Below are 10,885 nucleotides of genomic sequence, written 5' to 3'. Positions count from 1 at the left end.
AAAATGTTCCCTTCTATAAAGAGAACCCTTCACTTGCTTAAAAAATGTAATATATCCTTTAAAAGTCCCCGAGCTCCTCTGATTCTGCCACTCTTTTCCTCTTTGCGCTGCATCGCTCCAGAGCAGAGATATGCACATATGATGATTTTGTAGCGCAGTATGTGAAATTTCTGCTTACAGATCAACTCGGCGTTTCTTCAGAGTGTCAGGGGTAGAGATGAGCGAACCGGTCCCGGTTCGGCTCGAGGTCGGTTCGCCGAACGGAGGTCCCGTTCGAGTTCGGCTCGTCGAGCGTTCGACGAACCGAACTCGAACTGCATCGGAAACAATGGCAGGCAATCACAAACACATAAAAACACCTAGAAAACACCCTCAAAGGTGTCCAAAAGGTGACAAACAACTCACAACACAACACAAACACATGGGAAAGTGACAATGACATATACTCATGCGAAAACAAAAGAGCAGGACAAGGAAAAAGAGGAGGAGACACAGATATAGGCATGGCACGCCCTTCTAAAATCATGTAAAACACCGCAAGGTGACTCCAAGCGTAGTCTCCCTTTTTTCCAAAAATTGGGCCACACACACCCACCCCTTCAGTGGCAGCACTTGTGCCCTAGTTGTACACTTCACAGCTAGATTTGCATCAAGCACATTCAAAAATGCGCCATACTTAACCGTCCCCAGGATGACACCGGGGTAGGTAGCAAAGTCTTTGCTGAACCATGACTTGTTTGCTGAACCATGACTTGTTCATCTTGGCTCCTTTTAAAAAACACAGCAAGCAAGGGTTACTCCAAGCGGAGTCTCCCTTTTTTCAAAAAATTGGGCCACACAGACACCCCATCAGTGGCAGCACTTGTGCCCTAGTTGCAAACAGGATGTTTTGATTTGCATCAAGCACATTCAAAAATACGCCATAATTAACCGTCCCCAGCATGACACCGGGGTAGGTAGATAAAGTCTTTGCTGAACCATGACTTGTTCATCTTGGCTCCTTTTAAAAACAATGTAAGCAAGGGTTACTCCAAGCGGAGCCTCCCTTTTTTCCAAAAATTGTGCCCCACACACACCCACCCATTCAGTGGCAGCACTTGTGCCCTAGTTGTACACTTCACAGCTAGATTTGCATCAAGCACATTCCAAATCCACAAGCATTTACTCTCCCCAGGATGACACAGGGGTTGTAAATTCCTTCTGGATCCATGACTTGTTCATTTTGATGAACGTCAGTCTGTCCACATTGTCACTGGACAGACGCGTGCGCTTATCTGTCAGCACACACCCAGCAGCACTGAAGACACGTTCAGAGACAACGCTGGCAGCTGGACACGACAAAATCTCCAAGGCGTAACTGGATAGCTCTGGCCATTTTTCTAGATTTGAAGCCCAAAATGAGCAAGGCTCCATTTGCAAAGTCATGGCATCGATGTTCATTTGTAGATACTCCTGTATCATCCTCTCCAGCCGTTGACTATGTGTCAGACTTGTTGTCTCTGGTGGCCTTGCAAAGGTGGGTCTAAAAAAATTATGAAAAGATTCCATAAAATTGCTGTTACCAGCACCAGATACGGTCCTACTGGTACGTGTAGACTGTTGAAGATGACGAGACCGTCCCATGTTTGTCAAGTTACAACTGGGAGATTCACTCCCTGCACCTGCACGGTTGTTTGGTGGAAAAGCGGATCTAAGATCGAGTAACAGCTTCTGCTGATACTCCTGCATACGTGCGTCCCTTTCTATGGCTGGAATTATGTCACAAAATTTGGACTTGTACCGGGGATCTAATAGTGTGGCAAGCCAGTAGTCATCATCACTTCTAATTTTGACAATACGAGGGTCATGTTGGAGGTAGTGCAACAAGAAGGCACTCATGTGTCTTGCGCAGCCATGCGGACCAAGTCCACGCTGTGTTTGTGGCATAGAGGTGCTAACCGTTGTTTCTTCCTCTGACATCTCCCCCCAACCTCTTTCAACTGAAATTTGACCAAGGTCTCCCTCATCTGCTGAGTCTTCCATGTCCATGGACAGTTCGTCCTCCATTTCTTCATGTCCTCCTGCACCTTCCTCAACATCTCGCCTGCTACCATGCGCCCTTGTTGATCCCTGTCCCCCATGCTCCCATGCCTGGCGCCTTGGTGATGATGAACGTCTGGACCTTGGTGATGTTGTGGTCTCTTGCGCATATGAATCCTCCTGTAGTTCATCCCCTTCCTGTTGTCCCACCCCCTGACTCCGAATAGTGTTTAGCGTGTGCTCCAGCATGTAAATGACTGGAATCGTCATGCTGATAATGGCATTGTCAGCGCTAAACATATTCGTCGCCATGTCGAAACTGTGCAGAAGGGTGCAAAGGTCCTTGATCTGAGACCACTCCATCAGGGTGATCTGACCCACCTCTGCATCTCGTTGGCCCAGGCTATACGTCATGACGTATTGCACCAGGGCACGGCGGTGCTGCCACAGTCGCTGTAACATGTGGAGAGTTGAATTCCAGCGTGTCGCCACATCGCATTTCAGGCGATGAACCGGCAGGCCGAAAGACTTCTGGAGCGATGCAAGTCGCTCAGCTGCGGCGCTTGAACGGCGGAAGTGAGCAGACAGTTTTCGTGCCCTGTTCAGAAGGCCATCTAGGCCGGGATAGTGTGTTAAAAATTGCTGGACGACAAGGTTCAACACGTGAGCCTTACAAGGTACGTGTGTCACCTTGCCCAGGCGAAGGGCCGCACCCAGGTTTGCAGCATTGTCGCACACGGCCTTACCAGGCTGCAGGTTGAGTGAAGACAACCATTTATTAAACTCGGACCGCAGAGCTGACCACAACTCCTCAGCTGTGTGACTCTTATTCCCAAGACATGTCAAGCTAAAGACCGCCTGATGCCGTTGCGCTCTGCTGCCAGCATAGTAATGAAGGGTGCGTGATTCCTTCTGCGCAGTGAGAACGCTGGTGGCCTGACCAGGCAGGCTTGGGGCGGAGGTGGAGGACCCAGATGAGGTGGAGGATGCAGAAGCAGTGGCGGAACTTGGACAGACAGAGGATTGACACACAAGTCGTGGGGACGGCAAGACTTGTGTTGCAGACCCTTCACCATCTATCACCATAGTTACCCAGTGCCCAGTGAGCGACATGTAACGTCCCTGTCCATGCTTACTGGTCCAAGTATCGGTGGTGAAATGCACCCGTTCACACACAGAGTTTCTCAAGGAAGCGGTGATGTTGTGTGCGACATGCTGGTGTAGCGCGGGCACACCTTTCTTAGAGAAGTAGTGGCGACTAGGCATCTGGTACTGGGGCACAGCTACAGACATAAGGTCTCTAAAATCCTGTGTGTCCACTAGGCGGAAAGGCAGCATTTCGGTAGCCAACAGCTTACAGAGGGATAGAGTCAACCTCTTAGCTTTGTCATGGGTCGCAGGAAGTGGCCTTTTATTTGACCACATCTGAGGGACAGAGATCTGGCTGCTGTGTGTAGACGGTGTTGAGTAGGGTGTCCCTGGAAAAATGCAGGTTTGTGAGGAAAGTGCAGGCGGAGACATGATGTTGCCTTCATCCAACGTTGGTGCTATCGATGTCTGAGAGAGCTGTACACACTCACTTGACGACCTACCAAGCAAACTGCCTGTTGCGGTTACAGTGGTGGAAGTTGTGGGTGGAAAAACAGGTGTGACAGCTGTCCCCACAGTCCTAGAAGATGACGAGCGCGCGGATGCACTGGAAGGGGCAGGCGGTGGATGGTTCGCTCCGCTAGGCCGCATTGCAGCACGGTGAGCTTCCCACCGGGCCATATGATATTTATTCATGTGACGATTCATGGAAGAAGTTGTCAAACTGCTGAGGTTTTGACCTCTACTAAGAGAACCATGACAAATTTTACAGATCACATAATTTGGGCGATCTTTTTCTATGTCAAAAAAGGACCAGGCTAGGCAAGGCTTAGAGGCCATGCGACCTGTTGATCCACCCCGACTAGTCCTCAGAGGCAGAGTGGTGGCTGAGGATGCAGTTGTAGACGTGCTACCAGTACTCCGACTCTGTCCAGGAAGGCGTAAGGTAACTTCGTCATCAGTTGCATCCTCCTCCACCACCTCTGTTGACCTCCTCGAGTGCCTGACTGTGGGTTGACAGTAGGTGGGATCTAGAACTTCATCATCAATTGTTGTGTTTGCACTCCCTTCCCCCTCAGACCGAGCCTCTTCTTGCCCTGACCGAATATTTAAGTTGTCATCCCAATCGGGTATCTGCGTCTCATCTTCATCAGTATGTTCCTCATTGTCTATAACCACAGGTGTTACAGTTTGTGACAAAGGGTCAACATTATGCTCAGAAACTTGGTCCTCACGGCCTGAATCAGAGTCACAAAGGTTCTAGGCATCACTGCAGACCATTTCCTGTTCTGTACTCACTGTAGCTTGGGAGCAGACCTCTGATTCCCAGGCTATAGTGTGACTGAACAGCTCTGCAGACTCAGCCATCTCAGTTCCACCATACTGTGCAGGGCTGATGGAGACTTCAGAGCTGGGAGAAAGCAAGTTTGATTGGGATGACAACTCAGAGGACTGGTGTTTTTTGGATGCGGTACTTGAAGTGGCTGAGAGGGCACTTGTTGGACCACTTGAGATCCATTCAAGCATTTTCCTTTTTTGGCCATCATCTACCTTTGTTCCTGTTGTTCGTGTCCGTAAAAAAGGGAGCACATCGGATTGTCCACGGTAAGTAGTAGACATCTTACTTTTGCTGGTAGATGGTCTATCTTCAGCAGATGATAATGGAGCTTTGCCACCTTCCCCACGGACAAAACCTTTTTTGCCTTTTCCACCACGCCTCTTCCCCTTTCCACCAGCATTTGTCATTTTGCCACTCATGTTGATTGCGACAAGATTGTGCACTGAAAATGTGGTAGTAAAAATTGAGAGGTGGTGTAGATTGCAGCGGTGGTCTAGCTTTATTAACAGCAGAATAATAAAGAATAAATATCCCTGACAATGCAACTACGGCCCTTAAACTGGCAGCAAAAATTGCTAGTATAATGGCTTAGTTATAATGAGTTGGAGTGTGCAATGCAGGCAGAGGTGCTGCAAATGTCTTTGCACTAGTGGGACTATAGCAAAGTCCAATTGCCACGTTTAGGACGCCACTAGGTACACTGAGTGTTTGCTAGTATAATGGCTTAGTTATAATGAGTTGGAGTGTGCAATGCAGGCAGACGTGCTGCAAATGTCTTTGCACTAGTGGGACTATAGCAAAGTCCAATAGCCACGTTTAGGATGCCACTAGGTACACTGAGTGTTTGCTAGTATAATGGCTTAGTTATAATGAGTTGGAGTGTGCAATGCAGGCAGACGTGCTCTGCAAATGTCTTTGCACTAGTGGGACTATAGCAAAGTCCAATAGCCACGTTTAGGATGCCACTAGGTACACTGAGTGTTTGCTAGTATAATGGCTTAGTTATAATGAGTTGGAGTGTGCAATGCAGGCAGACGTGCTGCAAATGTCTTTGCACTAGTGGGACTAGACAAATGTCCAATAGCCACGTTTAGGATGCCACTAGGTACACTGAGTGTTTGCTAGTATAATGGCTTAGTTATAATGAGTTGGAGTGTGCAGAGGACAGGAGGGTACAGTGCCAGGATTGTGGGGCTCTGGGTAGAGGAAAGGAAGCCTGCCTTTCTATTCCCTCCTAATAGGGAAATGCAGGGAGGAAATCCCTGACCTTTGCTACACAGACGCTGTCGCTGTTTTCAGGACCTGTCACCTATGGCTCTGACCCTGCCGGTTTGAGCCCTTAAAAGGACTGATAGAAAGTGCTCTCCCTAAGCTGTCCAGCGCTGTGTATGGAGCGCATACAGCTGTATCAGCGATAGGACAAAGGACGGAGCTGCGACAGTGATGTCTGACACCAAAGACGCAGAAGAGATAATGGCGTCCTGGAGGAAATTGTCCGGTTTTATAATGCAGGGACATGTGACATGGACATCCTATCACACGTGCCGTTGCTTCTCTGGCTAAAAGTCCACTTAGCTGTGTGTGTGTCTGGGATTGGCTGACATGCTGGCCCGCCCCACTACACGCGCGCGCTTAGGGAAGGAAGACAAGGAAAAAAAAATGGCGATCGCCATTATACAAACAGCAGTGATCTGAAGGCGCTGTTCACGCACACTATACACTGAAATGTCATAATAGTGTGAGTCACAGAGTGACTTACACTATTACAGCGGAAAGCCAGCTAGGAATTAGCTGTTTTTTTGCTGCTAGAACCGTTCTCGAACGTTTCTAGAACTATCGAGCTTTTGCAAAAAGCTTGAGTTCTAGTTCGATCTAGAACAGGCCCCAAAATCACTCGAGCCTAGAACTGGAGAACCTCGAACCGCGAACCGCGCTCAACTCTAGTCAGGGGATGCGTGCTAGATCTAGATTAGCTGTCAAGCTGTGATTAGCAACATCTTGTAGGAAGGGGTGAAAGGAAAGTACGTACTTCCAAAGAAGACTCTGAAGAAACGCCCAGTTGGACTGTTAGCAGAGATTTCACATAGTGCGCAAGTTCAACTAATGTGACTATCTCTGCAATGAAGCAACACATCCAAAATTGAAAAGGAGTATCAGAATCGGGACAGACATTATTTCGTATTCTTCCAACTGTCATGGCACTCACATGATTTAGTTTGGCAATTTTCTTAACTGAGAGACTGCAATCTATTTGCTGCATGATATTGTTTCTCTTTTCTTGGGAAATCTTATTCATGGCTCCTCCTCGATTCGAACCCGTGACCTTTTGCTTGGGAATCAACCTAATAACACACTGTGCTATAAGAGAATGTGAGAACAGGCTGTAATTTATAGTATACGGGAAGGAAATGATTTTTCTACCACCAGGAGCAAAACAGCAACAGTGCAGTGACATGACAACAATCTGCATAACTAATCATATGCTAAATGGTTGCAAGTCAACTTTATGTATGAGATAGCCAAGATGACTGTGTATAAAATGAATGTGGCCTCACACTCAAAGCTGTAGTGGATGGAGAGATATGAAGCTTGAAAGTCAAAAGTTCAAAACATTGTTACTCTTTTGCTCATCAGTGTACATTTCCATAAGAAGGACCCTTTGGCCTATAGGAGTGATACAGCATGCTGCATATTGGTGTGAACAATCCTATGGCTAATTATTGCCTATGCACAGGGACCTTAACTGTGCACTGCTCTTTGGTAACCAGAAGCCAAAAGTGACGAAAACAGCATGTCTGGTTGTTACGGCATGCGCCCAAAGAGAAGGTACTGCTTCTTCTAGTGAAGAACAAGTTGCCTGGAAAATGCAACCGGGAAAAATAGTGCTCTAAGGGGGTGAGGGTGTCTTTCTGGAGAAACTTACATGTACTGTATGTTTTCTTCCTTCTGTATGAGATAATTTGCATATATTTCCCATTAAGTATGGCTTTACCAGATGTGTTTCTGCAACAAAAAGCAGTGTATTTTGCTCTTCTTCTACCGCTGCAGCTTCTCTGAGCAATGCAACTTTTGTTTTATTAAAATCTGCCATATGGTTCCAGAGATTTGGGTTTGGTTTTTTTTTTAGGGCTACATTTTATTACCTTAGCCAAGAGGGTGGGGCTAACATGATTATCTGGGGCATATCCTTGGCTGATCTGAATATTTACAGTGTGAGCCACATCCCCATAGTAAAAACCATGAATTACATTAAAAAGGCCCATATGTCATGAACCGTATGGCAGATTGCAAAAAAAAAAAAATCAATCAAAAACCGAGTACTCGGGAGCAATGGGAAAAAAGAGCAAAATCTTGTTACTCTTCACCTGGTAGCAGGTCCTTTTAAAGAGCATCTCACATAGTCAACTTGGACTTTACTATGTACTGGTAAGGAGCAAAAACTCTACTGGAGAAGTGGCTACAGGGAGAAAATTAAGTTTTATCCTCCCTGCAGCTGCTCACTTCCAGCCATCACATAAAAAAGCAGACATATTTATCAACACAAGGTCAAAATACTAATTCTCTACAGGATGCAGAAGGTAAGGCTTTGGCCACATGAACACTACTGCGAGTGCATCGCATGACACTCGGCTCACGCTCTGCTGGAGTGTAAGCAGAGTGTCGCCGCAAAGGAGAGGGAGGGACTAATCTCCCCGCCCCCAATCTCCTCCATTGTTAGCTGATGTGTATATCGCACTCTACTCCGGTGTAATGTGAGTCCAGTGCGATATTTCTCTCGCACCCATAAGCTTGTATGGGTGTGAGAGAATTTGGGGCTGAGAAAAAGTCGCTCATGAGAGTGGCCCCATAGAGTAATATTGGTCTGGGTGGAATACAATTTTTTTTACTGCTTTCCACTCACTCCATTTTACTTGTCGTGTCCTTAGCCTAACTATGTTATTGTGACCTGATTGTGATAAATATGGGGCATATTTAATAATATTGTCCAATGTTTAGACACTGTAAGCTTAAACAAATAAGTCTTAAAGGGAATCTGTCAGCAGGTTTGTGCTGTGTAATCTGTGAGCAGCATGACGTAGGAGTTGAGACCATAATTCCAGCGATGTGTGACTTACTAAGCTGTGTGTTGCTGTTTCAATAAACTCACTATTGTATCAGCAGCAGATTATCACTACAGGACTAGGTGTCTCATGCTTCCTATTCCAACCACACCCTCACCACTGATTAGCAACTTTTTCTCAATATACAGTACAGACCAAAAGTTTGGACACACCTTCTCATCTCTAGAACAACTTTTAAGAGGAGACTTTGTGCAGCAGGCCTTCATGGTAAAATAGCTGTAAGGAAACCACTGCTAAGGACAGGCAACAAGCAGAAGAGACTTGTTTGGGCTAAAGAACACAAGGAATGGACATTAGACCAGTGGAAATCTGTGCTTTGGTCTGATGAATCCAAATTTGAGATCTTTGGATCCAACCACCGTGTCTTTGTAGAAAAGGTGAACGGATGGACTCTACATGGCTGGTTCCCACCATGAAGCATGGAGGAGGAGGTGTGATGGTGTGGGGGTGCTTTGCTGGTGACACTGTTGAGGATTTATTCAAAATTGAAGGCATACTAAACCAGCATGGCTACCACAGCATCTTGCAGCGGCATGCTATTCCATCCGGTTTGCGTTTAGTTGGACCATCATTCATTTTTCAACATGACAATGACCCCAAACACACCTCCAGGCTATGTAAGGACTATTTCACTAAGAAGGAGAGTGATGGGGTGCTACGCCAGATGACCTGGCCTCCACAGTCACCAGACCTGAACCCAATCGAGATGGTTTGGGGTGAGCTGGACCGCAGAGTGAAGGCAAAAGGGCCAACAAGTGCTAAGCATCTCTGGGAACTCCTTCAAGACTGTTGGAAAACCATTTCCGGTGACTACCTCTTGAAGCTCATCAAGAGAATGCCAAGAGTGTGCAAAGCAGTAATCAAAAGCAAAAGGTGGCTACTTTGAAGAACCTAGAATATGAGACATATTTTCAGTTGTTTCACACTCTTTTAAGTATTTCATTCCACATGTTTTTATTCATAGTTTTGATGCCTTCAATGTGAATCTACAATTTTTAGACTCTCGAAAATAAAGAAAACTCTTTGAATGAGAAGGTGTGTCCAAACTTTTGGTCTGTACTGTACATTGTGCACAGAGAGCTGCCAATCTCGGGTGTGAGCGGGTCTATACACAGCTCAGCATTTCGATGTCTCTTACATCCACAGCAGAGAGAACTGATTTGTTCACAACTGCTGCACCTAGTTAACAAAGTGATACATCTCTGGATTCAGGGTCTCTGCCCCTTTATTATGCTGCTGTCAGATTACATAGCAGAAATCTGCTCCCTTTAAAGTGCACCAGGTTTATCATAGTGGTTCATGCTGTTTGATAAATATCTTCAGGCTATGCACGCTGAGGTTTTTTTCCACTCATTAGTTGTGCACACTCTTTCCTGACAAAACAAACACATTTCGGCAGAGTCACAGCCTTTGTGCATGTTGCAAGTGATGAAAAGACAGTTTCTCTGTGAAGATTAGACCAGGCTTATTGTGCATGTAGTTTGCTCCAATGTGCAATGTATCCAATTAACATCTGCAGCGGTCTCCGCTATGATGGTCGTCCCCTTTCACTTGTCTTGGATGATTCTGATGCTGCAGCTCTGTCTTATTTGGAATCTGCCCTTTTTTTTTGTAATGGATGAAGCAAAGTAATATAAAGCGGTCAATTATACTGCTGCCTTTAGTGTAAAAAAAGGACAAATACAAAAACCTCCTGATTGTGAATCGAGCCCATCTCTAAACTGACTTATCATCATGGTTTCCAGGCATAGTAATTTAATCACTGTCGCGGTGTATTTTTTTTTCTTCGAGGGTTCGTCCTTTACACTGCTGTTTTAATGGAATTCTGTCTGAATAATGTGTTTACTGCAACTAGTATGGCTGTAGAGATCCCAGTACAACAAAAAAAAAAATATTTATCGTTATCCTGAGAAATCAAGCTCTAAATCCCCATGCAAATGACCCAAGAAGTGCATTTGGGGGTGTGTCAGTGTATGAACACGCCCCAACTGCACTTCCAGGATAATTTGTATATGTGACTTCAAAGCTTGATTTCTCAGCACTGGAACTGAATCTTAAGGTACGTGCCCACGATCAGGGTTCACAGCGTTTTGGACGCAGCATGTCTTAGCTGCATCCAAAACGCTGCGTTGTACAGTACAAGCCCAGTGGATGGGATTTCTAGAAATCCTGTGCCCACTGTGCTTGTTTTTCCTGCAGCATGAACTGTCATGCGGTGTGGCTTCCCGAGCCGCAGCGTGTCAATTTAAGTTGCGGCGCCGCGAGTGTTCTTCGCAAGGAGAATAGAGAGAAAGACCACAGCAGCCTTAACTCTGAT

General features: G+C 46.1%; 1 protein-coding gene across 1 annotated transcript in view; it reads left to right on the top strand.

Moving 5' to 3' along the window:
* Positions 1-10,885, top strand: part of NBAS (NBAS subunit of NRZ tethering complex) — a 1,027,824-nt gene that overhangs the window by 701,698 nt on the left and 315,241 nt on the right.

Source organism: Anomaloglossus baeobatrachus, chromosome 3 (genome assembly GCF_048569485.1).
Source record: "Anomaloglossus baeobatrachus isolate aAnoBae1 chromosome 3, aAnoBae1.hap1, whole genome shotgun sequence".
Lineage (NCBI taxonomy): Eukaryota > Metazoa > Chordata > Amphibia > Anura > Aromobatidae > Anomaloglossus > Anomaloglossus baeobatrachus.
The sequence above is the reverse complement of the archived record's forward strand: the minus strand, read 5'-3'. Positions and strand labels throughout refer to the sequence as shown.